The sequence below is a fragment of the Oxyura jamaicensis genome, chromosome 5 (assembly GCF_011077185.1).
Source record: "Oxyura jamaicensis isolate SHBP4307 breed ruddy duck chromosome 5, BPBGC_Ojam_1.0, whole genome shotgun sequence".
In the NCBI taxonomy this organism is placed as follows: Eukaryota; Metazoa; Chordata; class Aves; order Anseriformes; family Anatidae; genus Oxyura; species Oxyura jamaicensis.
In genome coordinates, this window is record NC_048897.1 from 48384518 (window position 1) to 48405004 (window position 20487).

General features: G+C 41.2%; 1 long non-coding RNA gene across 1 annotated transcript; it reads right to left on the reverse strand.

The window, feature by feature from the left end:
- Window positions 1–757: 757 nt before the first annotated feature.
- On the reverse strand, window positions 758–16504 carry LOC118168578. Its single transcript, XR_004751651.1, has 7 exons — window positions 16432–16504; window positions 13642–15702; window positions 11510–11684; window positions 3479–3684; window positions 2868–3016; window positions 2408–2466; window positions 758–895 (listed from the first exon to the last, which is right to left on the reverse strand). It is a non-coding gene; the product is annotated as an uncharacterized LOC118168578 (long non-coding RNA).
- Between the last annotated feature and the right edge of the window lie 3983 nt (window positions 16505–20487).

Consider the following 20487-nt stretch of genomic DNA (forward strand, 5'->3'; position numbering starts at 1 on the left):
TGTCTCTCAATAAATTCCCTTTTCTCACAAAAAAAAAAAAAAAAGAAAAAAAAAAAAAAAAAAAAAATCCCATCTGCTGAGAACTGCACATTCTTTTTATCATCTCAAGTGCTGAACCCTGTTCACTGAAATGCAAGAGTTCACCAATAATCTCTATTTATCTGTACATTTTCTAGTAACCACAAGAGCTATCGTCTTTCATATCTACAGAGGAGATTGAAGTTGAAAAGCAAGCAGGAAAGGGTTAGAATGAATGGTGTTAAAAAGTGTACTGAGTTGAGTCTACTAGAGAGAATACAGTGATAAAGAAGAATGTTCAAAGGGAGAAGGGAACAATTATCCAGACTAGGTGACAAGAGGAAAAAGAAACACGGAGGTACTACTGGGCATTATTAGCCTTTAAACTCCACACAAGAAATATAGTTTTCTTTCTGCAGTCCATTACAAAGAACTCTCCTCTTGGTTCAGAAGCAAACCTCTAAACATGCCTCAGCATACAAATGCAGTGCTGTGGCAGGCCTGAACTTCTAGGATGTGCTGTGCATCAGATGTGTTTCTCTGTTTCTGCTTCCTTCATTGCTGATAGCAAGAACACCTGCTGTGTAGGCACTTTTACTGAGATCTTTAAAAACTCAGGAAATCATAACTCTGTGATACTAAGATGCTTTCCCCAGTACCCTTGATACAAACTGTTAGATTCCCAGTACTTAAAATAACACCTCTGTTGGTGCACACCTGCATGTTAAAGTTACCTGCACATCCCCATCCCTGCTTCATGGTGGGTACCACAGTGATACTCTTCCCCTTTTGAATCAGAGTGTAGGCTCAGACAGCAAACACCACTGTAGGTTCAAGCACAGTCCTCTCAAATAGGCACTGAGAAACTCTGAGATGCCTGTGAAGAAATAGAGAGAAACAATTTAGAAACAATGGTGAGGACATCCCTGTCCATCCCAGTTCTGCTGAGAAGCCCCAAACTGTGCACAGATGCTGCAAACTGTACACACACACATGCTCTTGCTGAGCTGCAGCTCACTCGGAAATAATCAAGGGAGGAGAATCAGTATCTCAGGATTGCTCTAAAACTTCAAGGCCTTGCTCCAAAACCTTAGAACTCATAAAACATTTAGAGACCAGGTATAACCACGCTGCACAAGAGAAAGCACCCCCATGCACACAGTGCTGCATCAGCTGGAACTCTAAGAGCAAAGAAAACCAGGTTTTCTTCTATTATCCAACACCTCTAGATGGAGCTACCCCTTCTCTTTTCAAGTCATGCAACAGATACTGAGGCACTGGCAGCTGTAAGCCAAGGCAAGAGAAATCTAATGCTTTGTAAGGGAAGGAAGCTTAGGCATTTGCAGCAATGCACACATCCTTTAGCATGCAGGTTTGCTGTCATTAGATACTCTGAGCTTTTTTGTAATCCTTCTGACACCAGCCATGATACCCGTGCCCTAATTTACAAAGTCACCCCCTCCAGAAGAGTAATGTTGGGGTGAGAAGAGAGCCAAAGTGGACGGCAGAGTGCTGAGATCTGAATGTCATCAACATGCCAGATCCCCAGCAGGACAGGGATCAGCCATTCTAATTTATCTCAGTGGTGTCGCACGGGGAGCTCAGCTCAGTGCTGAACAAGACCCCTTTGAAGAGGGAACGACTACAAAAACTGAGACACTGAAGAGCTCCTCTGCCTCCTGTGATGGGGGACCTCATCTCTGGGAGCCCTGTCCCTTCTGGGCACAGCGGTAGAGTTCAATGTTTCCATCATGGCCAGCCGGTCTGGAAAGAACTGACCGTGTGAGTGTCACACTCAGCCTTGAGATCCTGTAAGCCTGGAGAACAAGCCCTGAGGGTATCACCATGCCAGACAGAAGGAAATACCAACAATATTATGCCCCTGTTTGCACCGCAATATCACTGCCAGCAGTGATAGGCCTGAGAACCCCAAAGCCCTGATTTTGGAAGGATTAAGGCAGCACACATCTCCCTTTAAGCATCACCCCTAAAGCCACCTGCACCCTGTCATCCTTGCACGGGGTGATGAGCACAGAAGGGCAGGCTCCAGAGCCAGCATTTCATTTCCCATAATTTCTCACCAGCCCTAAAAAAGCCCCATGGAAGGCAGGACATCCCTGCCCTCTCTTGTCAGCTGCTGTGTTTCAGTACTGCCAGCGCCTGTTCCACTAGAGGGTACCCTCGCCCCACACTGGTGCCACGCAGGAAGCTGCTGAGTGCTGCTGCTAATGAAACCTGAAGGCCAGGCCCAGGAAAGCAGAAATCAAACTTTACAGAAAAGCATGCTGTAATTTTATGATGCGCTTTAATTTGACTCTGTTTAGTTCGAGCAGCCCCCTGGGCAGGCTGGGATCGCACCGTGCAGCGTACGGCTGTGCTTTCAACTAACAGCTCCAGCCTGAAATGTAACTGTTAGAGCCTCACGTGCAGTCAGAGCTGGAAACGACCCTGGGGAGTACAGGAAAATAAATAAATAAAATAAAATAAAATAAAATAAAATAAAATAAAATAAAATAAAATAAAATAAAAAACAGGAGGCCCACAGGACCTCACATTTAAAATATATATTTAATTTTATTGGAAGGATAAGAGCAAAAATGTTCAGATCTCTAGTATTATTTGTTAGAGCAGTACCTAAGGGGAACCGAATGAGCACAGGGCTGCTCAGCGTTCAGAAGTGGACAAACACCTAGTAAGGAGCACAGAGCTTGTCCCTCCTAACTTGCAATCTAAATAGACAAGGCACAAAGAAGGAAGGAAAACAGAGCAAAGTAGGACAAAGAGGTGTCCCAAGACCACCGTGCAGACGGGACAGAGCCGGGAGCAGGACCCAGGTCACCCAGTTCTACCAGAGTCACCTCCTTGGCTCACGCTATCTCAATTGCTGTATGTGCACAGCATGTCCTGGTTCACTGTTTTGTTTCTTCCAGCTCTGTTACAAACATGGATGTACAGCTCTTCTGAATGCCAGGTCCCCCGCAGCTCAGTTTCAGCTAGACTAAAGCAGGTCACAAGAAAGAACTAGTGTGAGCAAACATTAGCCTAAACTGTGACCTAGAAAAAAGGACCAAATATTTGGAAATGCCACTTATTTTCGTGTCAATGGAAACTAAACCCAGCACTTCAAGCTCTGCGTGTTCCAATACCTCCTATATCCCTGGAGACTGGCAGTAAAGTCTGCATCTGTCATATTCTAATGGAAGCTCAGGATTCGGTGAGCACTTGGGCTAATGTAACTGGCTGTGCCAGTGGTCTGTTTCTATTGATTGTTACTAAAAATTACTGAATTCATGCAACTCCAATTCACTTCCATGGAAAGTGAGAGCTCTTGGCTACAAGGAGCAAACTCCTCCTCGATCCTGGAAATTCTGCCCCTGGTCTGCTGCAGGTTGCTGTTAAGATCTGTTTTGCTCTCTTCCAAAGAGAGCTGTAGAAAGCAGGTAGAAATTTGCATACTTACTCCAGAAACTACAGGAAAAGTTTTTCTCTCACTTTTTTCTCTCATTCATTCCATCAGCATCCACTTTCCAACAGGTCCTTTCCTGCTCACCACTCTAGACATCAGTGAAGGTGGAATATGAAAGGTGGATGCCGGGTCAATCAGACAGCATGGTGTTTTCCCTGGTTAGAATACATCAAGGAAAAATATATGCAGCTTTGTATATCCTAAAAAAATAAAATAATAATAATAATAATGAAATAACAGCCTCAAACCAATGACAATGACAGCTTGTGTGAGTATTTGGAATTGATCCAGGCGTATCACTGGTGAGAAAGGATCAAATGAAGGAATTATGAAAGAAACATTAAGACACACAACAGCCTGAGGTCCCTCATATGCTCACAGCAAATACAATAGAAGAATCATTAACTGGTAGGGCAGCAAGGAGTCTTTCAGCAAAATGGATTGAAGCATTCCATTGAATCAAAACCCTCAGATGGGAAAAGTGCTGGTTTCCATCCAGCTCCCGGGGGGAAGTCAGCTCAGCCCAGGATGAGATTGTGGTCAGTGTTAGATACAGGTCAGCAGACAGGATACTCTCATGGGATGTGGCACACCAAGGTGTAAATCCTACATTTGCAAAAGGACTTGAACTTGGGTCTTCAACACCTCCAGGGACTGCCCAAACCACAGGGCTATTTGCTATTTTGGCACCAGCCCTCTTATTCACTCAGCATTTTTCACAGTAAAGGGAGAGGGGGAAAAAAAGAATTAATAATAGGAAAAAATCTTCAGAGGGCTGATAAATTGTTTCCCCACACTAATCACTTAGCATCTACCTTGCATGCCAGAAACCATCCCTGATGCCTAAAGACAGAATGGGGTGGAAAAGATTAGATCACTAGATCACTAGAGCTGAAAACTAGTGGACAAAGTCAGGAAAACCTGTATACATCTGTCCTCACTGGGATAATTACCGAAACCCTACTGACATTACTGGGGAACTTTTCTGTCTGAGAAAGGGATCCAAGGATCAGTCCTGCAACATTAAACTTGGCTACTATAAAACTTGTCCAAATAGAGTTGGTGGTTCATTTCTCATTCAAACCTTTTTTGGGGGTGGTGGTTAGGGAGAATAAACTACGACAGATTTCTCACATAAAATTATATGATGTGGTTTTGACTAATATCAATGTTTCTGATGTATGTGTCTATACAGCTTTGCCTGTAAAACATTTTAGGAGCTTTGTGCACAAGACATGTTCTGCTATAGGTGGATTATACACGAACAAGTGGTACAATGAATGCACAATCACACGCTCCCCAAAACCCCCGTGGGTCATTAGATATCAGAAACAGAGCCTGAAACTCCCTTTTGGAAGCCTTACATACGTGCCTGGAGCTTTCTCCCTGGACTCGATTGACTGATTTACAAAATGAATAGCAGATGAATGACTGTCATTTCCCTGCTGATTTTGACAGTGGCTGCACCCTTGCAGCAATCAATGCTTTTTAATAAAAAACATCATGTATTTCAATTGAATCATTGAGCTGTATTTTGGCATTCTGTTTACGATAAAGAATTATTTGTTATTGAATCCTTAGTGGTCCATAGCATCAACTTTGTTCTAATTACCACGGCAGCCAAATAACAGTTTTCTCCATTTACATATATTTGTAGGACTATAACCAGAAAGAAAACCATGAGTGACTAGGCCAGTAAACAGTGCACTTTGCTGACTAGTGTTTGTTTTATAACCTTTGGCACAACCTGATATGTACATAATAATAGTTCTTAACCCATAAATAATATTTTACAGAGGTCACACTATAGTTATTTAAGTTCAGGGGGTTATTTCCCAGAACACTAAGTAGCTGTGAATGAATTATGTTTAGTCTGATCTGCCACAGAAGGGTCATAAACTTATAAGTTGTAGCAAACCATGGAATATTACTCCTGTATGTCAGGCAAACTGTAAATGGTAAAGAATAATGCTTGATAAGGGGAAAGTCTTTTTATTTTGTTAAAGTCATATGTGTTCCTAGGGAAAGACTATAAAAATTCATGTTAACTTAAGTGACAATTTGGGCAATCTCTCCACATAGAGCTTGTGAATTCTGCTTGATAGGGGGGACTCTCTGGATGTCTGAAAGGCTGCAAACTCCATTCTGAGCAGGCAAATTTCTTCTTTCTTGGCGCCCCCTTGGCTTGCAGTGTCCCAGAATCTACAGGAGGTGATCGGAGAAAGTTTTGTGCCTCTGCACAGAGCCAATAAAAAAAGAAGAGGGTCATTAAATGTTGATGATAGCCTGTTCAGATGCAACAGCCTTGGACAAAGAGAAGTCTACCACCTCCTTTATTAAGTCTGATAAATACATAAGGAGCAGGGAGGGAAGAGCACTAAGCTTGGGAAAAGAAATAGGGTAGGGGTCTTTGATCACTTCAGAGGCTGCTCAGGGTCACCTACAAAGGAGGATAGAGCAGAAAATGGTGCTGGTGAATTGGGAATGAAGAGACCAAAGGGAATGTATGTTCTGGGAAAGACACCTTGTGCAGGAAACAGGAGATGGGGGCAAACTTGTGTAACAGAGGGAAATTTGTTAATTGCAAGTCCAGCTGGGATGAAGAAATCCAGCCAAGGAGGAGAGGGAAAAGGCTCCTGCGTCCTGAAGGGAAGACACAGACAGGAAGAGTGAGTGGGGCAGACCTGCAAGAGCTCTGACTTGATCCCAATGAGTACATAAAAATGAGGAAAGCAGGAAAGTGCATTTGAGTCTATATGTTTTTAGAGCTGGTTACAGTAATCACTTCAAAACAGTAACTGGATGTAGAACCTGCTGCAGAACTTGAGATTCTTTGTGCTTCCACCATCTCGTGTCCCCAAAGCAGTGAACTGCAAGAGCCCTAGCAAAGGGCAGTTTTAGGCAAGGAGGAAGAACAACGCTGTTCCTGAGGGTGTTCAGCCAGTAACTTCTGGGCCAGTAACTCCCATTTCAGCGAAGAGGCAACAGATCATGCACTGGGGTTATGCCCAGGACTCAGCCCCCAGCTAACCTGGCAGTGGGTCCAGAAGATCACAGCACAGCAGCCAGTCACCGTACGCGGCCTACGCACGCTTGAGACCACGCCATGTTCCCTCCTGCAGGGCCTGCAGCCCGGCCCTGTGCTCCCCTTCCTATTTGCCACCCCATGAACTGCAGAAAGGCCAAGGCTCTTAAAAATCTGAAGAGTTTCACCGGTGACCTTTAAGGGACGCCTTACTGAGGCGGTGACAACTTCCCAAAACAGAACACAGTCTGGACCAAGAGGATCAATAATAAAATCAGATCGTTCTGACTCTCCAGATTTTTCCGTCTCCAACCAACTACTTTGCTCCCACTGACATCAGGGGGCCTTGCTGAGAAATTCTAGCCAGCCTGGAGACTTTTAAGACAAGTAGATCAATAAAAATAAAACAAAAAGCCACCAGCTTTATTTTTCCAGCGTGCGTTGCTAGTGCTGGAAGCTTCAGTCCAGGCCTAGCTTTTGCGAGCACTGTGGCGTGGTGAGACAGAACATAGATCACCGCCCAGCTGAGCCCACTGTTACTGGAAAGCGGTGTGAATGTCCTGGCACTTCCTTCTATACAAAATTAGTCCTGCCCAAATGAATGCTTGCATACCGGTGGGGGAGATTTTTAAAGTAAAAATATGACAGTGAATTGTTGAGTTCCCATTGAAAGCCAGCAGGAGATGCATGCCTAACTGGCTCGTTTGCCTTGAAAAACTTCAACGAATATTATTTAGAAATATATTAACTATTAAAAAGAAAATAAAATTTGAGTGATATGTCCTGCCTTCTTCAAGAAATTTAATGACAAATTACTTCTTTTCTGTGCAACCTTTGAGGGAACTTTGTGGAACTCATGAAAACAAGTCGTTAAACAAAATTAAAAGCACTCTTAAGTGTCCTGACCACAGTGCAAGTATTCCAATTCATACGTGTTTTATTATGATGGTGAATTCAAACTGAACTGTAACTTCTCATGGTGGAGGTCTAAAATCAAGGGCTTTTGTGAACAGCGTAATTTGTGAAACCTGGTTTCTTGTGGCTATCTCTCACTTGGATCACACTGTCTGACAGCATGAACTGCAGTGGTGACTTCTGTTCTTGGGGTCTTCAGTATGACTGCTCCTCATGTAATGCCCATCTCTATTAATATAGCAGAGACTGTGCTACAGCCCCTCTCTCACTGTGGGTATTCACTTGGATCTTTCTTTTTTTGCACAGATGCCTTTTTTCCATAAAACCTGTAGAAAACCTTTCTGAATCCCTATTTTGAATCTTCTTGTTTGTCTGATTTGGTTGAAATTCCCTTAAAATAAAAAGTTTTCTGGGGTGAATGAAAGCCAAAAAAACACAGGTGTGGGAAAAAAATGTGATGTATAAGGTAGTTTTGTTTCCTTATCCATAACCATAATTTCAGTAATACTTTATCAGTAAGTTTATTTTATTGTGAAATTCCAATTCAAAATACTGGGAAAAGAAAGCAAGTTGACTAACCATAACATCTCCTATTCCCAGAGATGTTTAGGGACTTTGGGCTCTGTGGTGGTCCAAACAACTGACATGTCACAGAGCTCCTGGCTGTGCTCTGTAACCATCCCTCTCAGAGATACCAGCATGAGGTCATGTTATATTTTTTATTATCTGTATTTTCATGCAAGCATTTGAGATTACAGCAAATAACACTGCTGTTATATAAAGCATAATAATGGCTCGGTCCTTTACTTGCTACCCTCAGCCACCAGACAACAGTTGGATATAGAAAGGTTCATAGATATTTCCTAGGTAGCAAAACATCATGACACAACGTAGGATAAAGATTACTGATATCCAAGGCCTCTTTATACATACGTGCCATTGCCCTCAACTGGACAAAAGATGTGAAGTGGCATTCCTATATTGCTAAGGCTTATACAACGAACAGGACTGTGATTTTAATGTGTGAGGGTCCTGTGCATGATTTCTGAGTGCAGTACATTTTGTTTCATTCTGGAAGACTTGTAGAACACAAAGCATCTAAAAAAACATGATGAATTGTCAGAATTGATCAGAAGGAAACATCATTTTATTACTTAATATATTGCATTTACTCAATGCTTTGAATAAACAGATGATGCCCTCAAGGATGCTATTGTGCCAAGCAAGTACAGAATAAATAATTAGTTGCCTTCTCCCAAGAGATCTCATGCTCATGCCTGTTAAACATATGGGAAGTTCTGCATCTGGGCCCAAAAGCAAATTTATGACCATCAGTTCCTTGCTACCTACATCTACCTCTTCCAAACACAGGCTCTCTGTGTAGTTCATGGGAGGTATCACTTTAAGCTGCCATTTTCCACACCTGCATTTTTTGGTGAAATGAAAACTTCCACTGGTGTCACTGGAATTTCTAAGTGAATCTAAGCAAGTGAAGTCAATAGCTGTTGGCTGCCTAAATAAAACTGGAAGTGTCCTTTTGAAAATCCTAGGAATTTTAGGTGTAGCAGAAATACACTAAGGGACTCCTTCTTCCATTATTAATAAATACAATACATTATAATTCATTTAAGACTCTGTATTTACCATTTCTAGACATGAATAATTTTCTAGCACTACACTCAAGCACCACAATCTACAGTGTAGTCAACTTTGACTAATTGTCCTAATCATATCTGGTACTTAGGACTAAAGCCCACCTCCTCCCCAAACAGACACAGACAAGATTAGCAATACAAAGCATATCATGTTTTCTTCCCAGCTTTCAATAGTGACATTTCTTAATTTCCATGAGATCATTATTCATTGATTATAATAGTGCCTAAAAATCCCAAATAGCATTTTTTTTAAATGGAAACACAGATAAATAGAGATGTAAAAGCCCCATAAATAAAAGGCCCAGAGAAACAATCAAATTACAGCAGTTTAAAGCACTACAGCTCAACAAAATTGTGGTTACTGAGCATAAGCGTACTCTTAATCTGTTGCAGATAAGAAATAAAATGCATTAAACCAAACCTCTTTTACTGAGATTTAAGCGAAGGTGTCCTACCTTGCTTTTGTTGCAGGTTAAAAGCTTGGCCCCAGTGAAGAAGCACTGAGTAATTGTGGCATTAAGCCAGTCACAAGGGCACCTGAGCCCCATGTCACTCCCTGCATCATCCAGAGAAGTGTGTAATCACCCCTGCGCACCTTGGCTGTATGGGGTACCGCGAAGCACAAGGTCAAAAACGTGCCTCCTACTACCCTCTGCAGAAAGGGCAGATTAATACTTAATTAACATGTATCGACTTGTCTTGTGGTGCTTATAAAATGTGTTTTGCATTATGTTTTTGTAACAGTTGGCTAGCAAACCTTGACCTGCAAAGGTTAGGACGAATACCTGCACAGCTGGAGCCTTCAGTGGCCAATCACAGTCCTCCTCTCATCATTTCCCGTTTTTATAAATGTAAATATTAGAGGTCTTGTTTAAACCTTCAGAACCTAAACATGTCATCACTATTAATAACATATGTTATAAGACACCACATGCTGGCAAAATAACCTGCAGTAAATGACACCAAAAATATTGAAAAGCTTAGCATAAAATTGAAACTCGTTAATGGTACGCTGTGCAGTTTGGCATACAACTAGAGGCAAGAATTCCACACAATGGGACTGTGTGAGTGCTAACAGCAGGCTCCCACAAGATAAAATAAACTTGTTTTATGGACATGAGGAATTGATTTTTAATGAGATTCTGCTCAGCCGTAACATCATCCTGGGAGGGTGAGCTGGTTTTCCCCTTGCCTCTGGTGCAAAATTATAGTTTGCAGAAGAAAGGCACATTTAAATTAGGCCTATGGATTTGCACCTTCGTCATATTAAGTGAAAAGTAGGTGTTATCCCAAGTCTGAGCATAAAACAGCTGTTAAAATGCCTACAAAGAAGATCTCCTCTTCCCCATATTACCTATCCGTACATTCTGGGGTCGGGAGGTCAGCCCACAAGCAGAACACACACTCCTCAAGTTCTTTAGGAGATAAATGATCTTGCAAGCTTATTTCCTAAGGACAGAAGATTAGTAAAATACTGATAAATCTCTCTCTTAGGAGAAGCTGAGTAAAGGCATTTGAATTTATCTTTTCATGTTCAGGTCTCAACTGCCAGTTAAGAAAAAGTTAACATCTAAAGAGGTTATCAAACCTGCAGTTTGATGTAAAATCACAGACACATCAAGAAAGAGCTGTCCCTTTGCTGCCTATTCACATGTGATTCTCTATCTCATTCATTCCACCAACTGGAATTCCACAATTCCAAACCTCCTCTTTGAGGCCCCCCCAAACCCAACATCAAACAAATGGAAAGTGCCTTGTAGCCAGGCAGCATTGTGGGAAAAACAGAACACAAAAGCAAGAACAAATATCAAGCTTCCTGAGCTCTAAGCTCAAAACATTTTCTTTAAAATCACAGTTTTGCTTCCCAAATCAATGTAACTTGGCCCTGAACGAGCTGAGCTGCACAGTGTTGTTGCTTTTCTTTCCTCTCTGCTGTTATGGTTTGCACTGTTTGTGTGCAATCATTGGCTTTTAATTGCCTTCTATTGCCTATTTCATTTGTCAATAAATAGAAAGTGCAGACCTATCACCAAAGACCTTACATCTGTTTCTCATACATCTTAGCCACCCATGGTGCCTTAAGCTTAAGCTATCCCCTACTGCTAACCAGGCTACCAGTTTATTAGGGTTTTTTCCCCTGCCCTTTTAAAAAGATGAAAGTCCCTAAAAGCTTTTTTTTTGTGCAAGTGATGGTTGAAGTTAATGAAGTAAGCATCTGTTAGGTGAGAGAAGGTCACCCTGGGGTTGGGCACCTCCCAGTGGTGGAACTGGCATTAACCCAGCGATTAGTATGTGATGACAACACCTTAAAGATAATTAGTTGACAATGAGTTGAGAGCCTGTTAACCCCTTTAACACCTTATAGTTTATGATTATAATGAAACACTTTGGGACAAAACAAAATAGATCTAGTTTTTCTCATTGACTTACCATTTATTGGTGTTTCACCTACCATGCTTGTGACCGTCTTCGAAAGAAACAGCTGCTAGCAGCCCACAGCATGTCTCTCATCTTCAACCATCAGAGCTAAAATGTAGCTTTTCTGTCCATTTTCCTCCACAGGCAACAAGGTTAAAGACTCTTTGGCCAGGAGTTGAAGCCGTTGCTGGAGTAGACACAGGAGAACACATATAAGTAAGTTAACTATTACGGCATCTCTCACATTAATGGCATTTCTCATGTGACTGAAGACTGAAAACTGAAGCTGATTTTTATTTCTTGCCCCTGCAATTTTGATGGAGGCCATTGGATTTGAGTCATCTGAGTGTTACAGCTGAGCTCACTGAGGCTTCCCCAAGAAACAAGAGTTATTTGGAAGGAGAGAGAGTCTTTTATAAACTATGTGTGTAGTCAGGCAGGATCAGGCTGCATCTCCATTTGAGTGAAGCAAATAGGAAACAGCATTGATCATGGGTGTGGGGAGAGGAGAAGGAAGCAAATGGAGAACAACTGGCAGTCTGCTGTGATTTATGTAGGCTGGCGTTTCCCATCTTCATTCATTCACTCAATGTGTTTAATCACAATGTGAGAGCTCAAATTAATTATGACCGGCAGCAGCTCCAGAAATGGGCAATAGCAAAGTAAAATAAATCTGTGCACAGCATTCAAGAAAAGCCTGTCTTGAGATTAAAACTAAAATTCCATTTAGTTTACAAAGATACACTTCTCACTTTCCTCTTCTTTTGCAGTTTGTAGGTCAATGTGATACAGGCAGTCTTGGTGAGAAAATATTATGAGAACATGTACTTGTGCCATTTTTTCACACAGAGTCAGAACAAGGATTGCTCTCACTTTCATTAAGCTTAGTGTAGGACTTTGACTGATTTTAGCAGCAACAGGCTTTAAATTTGGTGTGTACCCAAAGACACGGCTGTCTAAGCTGATCTGTCAACTTTCTGAAACATGCCCATCATTAACAGTTACCAGTGTATGAGGATGTACGGTAGATCCACACAATTCTCATTTCTCCTGTGCCTCCCATTTCAGCCCCTTAAAATGCTTTAAAAACACCAGTAAATTAAGTTCCATTGTGGCAAAACTTCCCTGGAGAGACTTTTATTCCCAGCTGACAGGCAAGGCAAATGCTTCCAAAGGATCCCCGTAGCAGTTACAGCCCAGACCTCCTGGCTCCCAGCCTTGTGCTTTACTGCTAATTAAATACATCTAGCTTAATGCAGAAAATGTAGAGTTTTGTTATGCTTTTTACATTTAAAGGCAATATATGGATTCAGCACTATATCAAATGTCCATAAATTCAAAAAGAAAGTACTTCCAACAACTTATAAGTCACTTATTAACTAACCTGTATTACTGGATAGTTCTGAGATTACAGAAAAATTGCTGTTATTTATCTTAATATAATTTTAGGAATAGAAAAATTGTCATTCTCCAGAAGTTGAGGCTCTATTATCCAAAACCAATTCACTTCTCTGCTGTAATGACCATCAGTTCTTTTAGCAGTGAAAAGAGCTCACAGTAACTTCATCGTAAACACAGTGAATATAACTTGCTATTGTGGGTAGATGGGTCATAAAACCAGAATTCTTAGATCACATCATTGATTGTTTGAATGTTGATTATTAAGTGTAATTTGGGGTTAATTAACTCATCTCCTCCATGATACTGCAGAAAAATATTTTTAAAATACCTTACAGATTCAGATTCTCTTGTTGGAGGAGCATTGCTCACATATTGGTCTTTACATTTACTTGTCCCCCTTCCTGTAATTCTTAAATGCATGATTAGTCACAATGTTAAGTGCAGAATTATTTGTCTGGCTATGAATTTCAAAAATATGGCTTATACATGGATGGATATAGAAGGCCAACATTATGGGCTTAATCACTATCTTGTATAAAATGCCTTGGCTCCACCAGCTTCATCAGAGCTATGTAAATTTATGCCAGCTGAGGATTTGTCCTCATTTCTACAAAATTTTTCTATCCAGTTACTTCCTTTGTCCATTTTTAAACTGCTGTAGAACATCACTCTGGGCAACCCATCTAAAATATGTTTGATAACTGGATTCTGCATCAAGATGTACAACTCAGTTTGGCACTTACCTGCATTCCTTGGTATCTCATCAAAATGATGAAGGCCCATGCTGATTTCAGCATAAATGAATCCAGAAAACAGGCAACTTGGGCAGGTATGCTGGAAACCAGACCTATGCAAAAGTCGTAAGAATAGCTGGACGTGGAACAAGTGGAATTATCCAGGATATCAGGGCACAGTGTTCTTTCTTTGTGCAACTCATAACTTGTTCCAAAGATGCTTACAGAGCCACTGCCACCACCTCGCTCAGCTGTGGGCTGCTGCCTCCTCAGTGGGGGGTCAATCCAGCACAATTTCCAGATGGATTTGCATTATCCCAGCAAAATGGGAACAGCTGGTTTGGTGGGTTTGACCATAAAATATTTCCTTAAGAATTTTCAGGCCATATAGTAAGGTGTTCAGGCATTTTCAGCTTTCAGCAAGGAAAAAATCATCAATATACATGGATATGAGTACTAGGTATTTCCCCTCATCATTTAATCTCACAAATAGGACAAACCAAAGCACATAGGCTATATAAGCTTTGGTATTCTGAGGGAGCAACAGTATGTTACCCATGTCTCACAACCAGGAAGGATTATTATGAGCTGGACGTTTTGACAGACATTATTATTACTTAGTTTCACAACCTGGATGTTCTACAGAGGTGCGACCACAGCCAAAATGCAAAGCCGTGCAATGGCTCGTCTCGTCAGCAGGCAGGGACTTCTGATACAGCATTCTTATTAACCAGCACAACTCTCTTGGACAGGAGAGAAGCAGCAATGGATATTCTGTTGTCCAGTCATGAAACCAATTGACCGAGTGCTCAGCAAAATGGTCATTGATTAAACAAATGTCTTCAGCTGAAGAGGTTACCAGCATAAAGTCATTTGAAAAAAGAAGATCTCTGATGAGCGGCACTGCAGATGGAGAAACTTTCCATTGGTATAGAACTAAATAAATACTCCTCTCTCAATGTCAGCAAAATGCCTCAGCCAGCACAGCCAAGAAAAAGAAGGAAAACAGCGTGGGAGCCAGCACACAACCTTGTTTGGGGCTGCTTGAGACAGGAATGGAGTCTGATATGTTGCCATTTTCCATACACTGGCCATCACGGAAAAATAAAGTGACAGAAATAAACTTTGGAGACTTCAGAAAGATGAACAAAATTTTCCAGACCCCCTCATGATTTTACACTGTTAAAAGCTCCTGCTAGACCAACCAGCAAATCTGTTCCCAAGCCCTTTTCCTGAAGTTGACGGAGATCCCATCAATAGAGCATGGCCAGACCTAAATCCACTGAAACTCTGGAAAAAGACTGAGAGCATTCAGGAAGATTATGGGGGAATCTTTACAGTAAGAGAGGCTAGGAACATGCCTGGAGAATTGTCATAGTTCGCTTTGTCATCTTTATGTTTAGAGAAGATTACACAAATTGCAAGCCTGTGTCATTGACTTTTGCTTTCAGACAATCCTAAAGATTCAAGCAAGCTTCCTTCTAGACGGGTAATTGCATGCCTCTGAAGGTGACTTGTCTATATGTTTATTTATTAGCTGCCTATGTTTGTCATATCCAGTACCGCATAGCTATCTGTGACCTGTTTTTCAGGCCAGAAATGTAATACAAATCCACCACATCTTATTAGTGCTGCTGCTAGTCTGCCTGTGAATGCCAGCTTTGAGATATTTCCCTGTTTATCTGAAGGCTGATCTGAAGGCTGTTCCAATACCCACAGGTCACAGACACTCTCAGTAGCAAGTAACACCGAACCCGTAATAATCTCTAAACCAAGTTGTCTAATTTGTTCCAAATTACAAATGTAAGTGACATAAGACCTGTAATAAGAGGCATCGAACCTAAATGGTCTTCTTTTCATATGAAAGTATCCTTTGGTAAACAGTCTACTACTATCCAGGTCAAATGTATTATAGTTTGGCAAGAAGGAACTTATGCAACATGTTGCTCCGTGGGGGACCCTGGTCATTTGACAGACCTGTCCAAGGGCTACCCAGCATGGGAGGCTGGAAGTTGCAAGAAGAATCTCTTACCAGCACTTTTAGGGAGGGACAGACACTGACTTTGTTTTCTGGAGAAGAAGTCAAGAGGATTTATCCCAGAATTAGAAGGTTCTGAGTGAAGAGCATGTGAGATGGGTGAAGAAACTTAAAAAAGCAAATATGGAAGACATATTTATTTTTTCAGAATGTATTTCTTTCAGAAGCTGAAGTAGCTCAGCACTGTTACTAATTAATAAAATTTGAAAACTTCATTCATCAGGTATCTGTGTTTCAGCTGCTACATGCCTTTGAAGCGATGACCTCTAAGAACAGGGAACGTAAAAGCCTGGAGCTCTGCAGAGGATATTCATACCAGTTGGAGTGTCTCTGAGGCTCTGTGGAGATCTCAATCAAGTAAGATTGCAAATGGTAACAGAGAAAAGGCATCTTAAGAGCATGCCATATAGTGGAGAACAGAGGCCACATTAGACACAATCCATACCAAGAGAAAATTAAGGATGGGCAGGCCTTGTGTGGTGAGACCCACACACAGGAGCCAGTTCTGTGTCCAGCTGGAGGAACTCTACTGGGGCCATGTGACATGAAATACTCAGTTTTTGTTAACATCTGTGTGGTCTAATTTTCTATTACTGTCAGCAAGTTATTTCTAGGAGTGCCAGGTTATTTTGTCCATAAACATTGTCCCCATCATACATTTCTAATTTTAACCCTATTTGTCTCCGGTTGATTTACATTTGGCCAGAAGCAAATTACCTATTGGAAGCATTTATTGAAAATTAATTAGGTGGCTAAAATACCTCCAGCAGATTCTGTTAATGGTGTCTGTTCCTTGTGGCTCTCCAGAATTCAGTATTTTCCAGTTAAAACACCTAGCAATTAAAAAAAATCCATAAAGTAAATGATATAATTAGTTCCAGAATGGAACTCAGTCTCTTTGAAATCAGATGCTTTCTTGTAAGGCTACAGTACCATACAATAGCAAGAGGTTTATAGTGCCAGGGGATTTTCGATAGACGAAAGAGCAAGGACTTACAACAGCTAGGTCACCGCACGAAGCAAGATGAAGGTGTCCTTACTAGTTTAAAGTTGGTCGGGCATACAGGACAACTGTGCAGATACCAAAGTGAGGAACAGGAAAGAAGACGAGATGTATGAAGGGAGATTTAGAGGAAAAATAGAGGATTGCATCTGAAGCAACCACGGCACCCAAGAACAGGGAAAATACACACTGCATCTCTCTAAAGAAAAGCCAGGATGTTAACATGATTTACTGCAAATAGTTCCACAACATTAAAATGAGTTTTTATTTTCTGTGTGTGCTGCTTCAAAGAACAACTCTGTGGGCTCATAAAAATGCAGGGAACAAATAGGGGCCTCTAAGACCAATTTATATGCCATGCCCACTGTGCACTGAGACACATATAATCTGTAAAATGTCAGCTTCAAAGTTCCACAGAGATTGGTGTTAACCCTGACCCCCGACCTTGCCGACTCTAGCTGGGCCCTCATGCTCTCTTAACCAGCTGTTTTAGATAAATGTGCTCCATTTTTAAAGAGATTGTCTCAGAGTTTTACGTGAATAGTAGTAATATTATTAACTCTCGCTGAAAAAACCACCTTAACCGAGAGTCTTTACAGATGGGCCAATCAAAGTCTTACCCCATGCAGAGAGTGGTGGGTTAATAAATATGTCATTGGACTGAAAATATTTAAACAACACTGGGAGAAAAGAGCAAGGCATACGACAAAAGGAAAGCATATTAGTACTGTTTCCTGTCAAAATACACAGAGGAAGCACTTTACTTTGACCATTTTCCTCATAAAGAGACACGGTAGGCCAAAACAAACAAAGCTAAGGAATCTGGTTTATCCCACTGTTGGATACTGAGGACTATCAACTTAAATGAAGTAAGGCTGAGAGACCCAAACCAGGTTCTGCTCGACAAGACTGTTAATTGAACATATCAGCAAAGGCGAGACACACTGACTGTGGCCCTGTCGATCAATACCTCCATTTTATAAGGCCTTGTGCGTGTTTTTCATATTTTACTTTATGCATCTCGCCAAAATTAGGTGGGGGATTAGCCATTCTTGGTCTGTCGGAAGTCCAAAAGTATGATGTAGCCTGCTGGTTTGGCAAACTGTGGATAAAGTCTAAATCATCCTTTTGAAAGGAAAATGTTGAAGTTCAAGGGCAGACAGTATATTTTAGACAACAAAGCAGCAGCTGGTGTCCACTCATAATAAATAAAAATAAGTTGGGGTCAGCAATACAAGTCAACTGGCTCCCCATTCACTGGAGGTGAGCCAAAGACAACTCGAGTCAAAGGGAAGGCTCGGAATGATTTCATGAGGTTTTGACTCAAACCCACTGTGAATGGGGTGAGAATATATCCACCGATTTCCATGGGATGTGGGTCTGGCTCTTCGGCGCTGCATTCTGAAACCACCTACCCTTCATTTTTGCTACCGCTATGTTCAAAAACTTTCTGAGTAGATAAAAGAATGAAACGTAGCTCCTTAAAAGCCACAACAAAGACAATGATACCGGATGTAGGTTACAAAGACGTGAGATTTAGAAATACTGCTGTTCCTTAATAAATAAAAAAGTCTTTCAGTTTAAACCACTGTTTAAAATATTGCAGCCAAATTGTTCTCACACTATTTACTTCCAGGGACAGTGCAAACCCATCTTCTCACTGAGTTTCCAAACCTCGTTCCAGCCTTTCTGGGTTAGCAGATAACCATAATGCTAAGAAAGCAAATACACGACTGTCAGAACATGCCAAGTCACAGCTGAAAGCTCAGCTTTTGCTCTTCCCGCCACTACCTCACGACTCAAAAAAAGAAGTTCTATATTGTGATCAGTCACTTGGCTGTTACTGCAACACGAACAGGAACTTTATTCACTTACAAGCACAGCACCCAGTCTGCAAAAATGACTCAGATTTAAGTGTCAATATGCCACTGACAGGAAAGGTACGTTTGAAGAAGAATAACTCGTGATCCTCCAAGCTTTAGCGTATCTAAACATTTGCTTTCTGAGCTGTACTTCCCTTGAAGTTTGAAATTGTCCAAATTCTTTGACAATGCCAGTAAATTAGGTTTGAAAGTTACTTCCCACATTATTGGATTCATGTTTTCAAAACAGAATATAACCTCCCACTAGAAAATGCAAAACACACGCAAGAGAAGTTGGCAGAGACACAATAAATGAAAAGGCACAGAAATAAACAGCGGCTGCAATAAATATAATAAATACAAACAAAAACATATGAACAAAAATATACAAATAAATACAAACAATAAATACAACAAATAAAAAACCCATAATAAATAAATCAGAGGAAGCGCTGGAAAGTCTGATGAAAGGACATACACAAATCTTTACAGAGCACTGATCTGTGGCTGCTTTGCTTTTGTCAGTCATCTTTAATACATAAATTGACTCCCTAGAAAATCTGTTTGTTTTTGAAATGTAACCTCCTTAAACAGCACGGGAGAGAAAAGGCGTTTAAATTACAGACAAAACAAGTTTGTGAAGGTAAACATTTTGTTTTTCAAATCCCCAGACTAGGTTAATAGTTTTGAGTTCTGTGAACTTTCGGAGGTTTGCCCTTCCCCTCTTGAAATATTTACTTCCTGTTCCCACTTGTGTCAACAGAAATTCTGTTGACTAACAAGGAAGCAAAAAAGGACATGAACACATGAAGCAACCTAAATAAGAAACATGTTTCTCAACACTTGTTTATGGTAAAAATCCAATTATGGTTCCTCAGGATGTCTGAACAGTATGACAAAGCCCTTGGGAAGTAGTAGATTGTCTTGATTTCAATTACAGCTCTTTCTAGGAATAAGAAGCTGTTCATCCTCAAAGTTGATCCCATTTTTTTAAACCAAATATTGTTTCTACTAGAACCATGAGCCTATCTTTGTCTGGCTCTCATTAGGATGCTATGAACTCTAAGTGTAAACCCAATAGGAAGCACAATATGGGGCAGCAGGAAAACCCTTTTTCCTTGTAAAACCCCCATGGATCTACAAGCCTAACCTCACACTTCTTTCTGCACCATTTGTCCTTTGCACATCCAACCCAGAGCTTTGTCCTTCTCGCCCTCTTCCCCCTTGGCACAGCTTGCTTGTTGAGAGTACTCCAATGTTACCGATTCCCTTTTAAAACTATCTGTGGGGGAAAAGGCATCTCTTGCTTACCCTTAATCTGGTCACTGCCTCTCTTGTAAAAAATAAAATAAAAATAAAGCGTATCTTAAAAATAAGGACGCACGGCCCTATAATTAAGGTACTGGCCTCATGTTTGGCAAAGTCAGGCTTACCTTCTTGCTCAGCAAAGACCTCCTGCGTGGCCTTGGGCAAATCATGAAGGGCTTAATCACAAAGCATCATGTGGTACCTCACTCAGATACAGATCCTCAGTACACCAGCCACAGTGCTACTTGAGCCCATATATCCAGATGACCACACTCGAAGCCATGCATGCATACAACTGCTCCACCACTGAGCGTGTGCACTACAAGACATGTTTACCAGATCTCACACAGCACTAAACATCAATAAGAGAGAGGGGTGGAAAAGTGTTGCTTTTATATCCGGTATTGGGAACACAAGGACATTCCCTATGACGTGCTGAACTTCACATTTTTTCCTGCCCCATTTGAGCCTCTCACCTTGCTAAAGGTTTTCCTAATTACTGCACTATCAGATATTCTGAGGTTGGTCTTGTTCAGCCTCTCATTTATACAAAATAATTAAATGCTTACTGGGGCAACTGCTGTTCCCTAAGTGACTGTGCTAACCACCAAGCCTGAATAATTCGCTCTCTGACCCTTCACGCA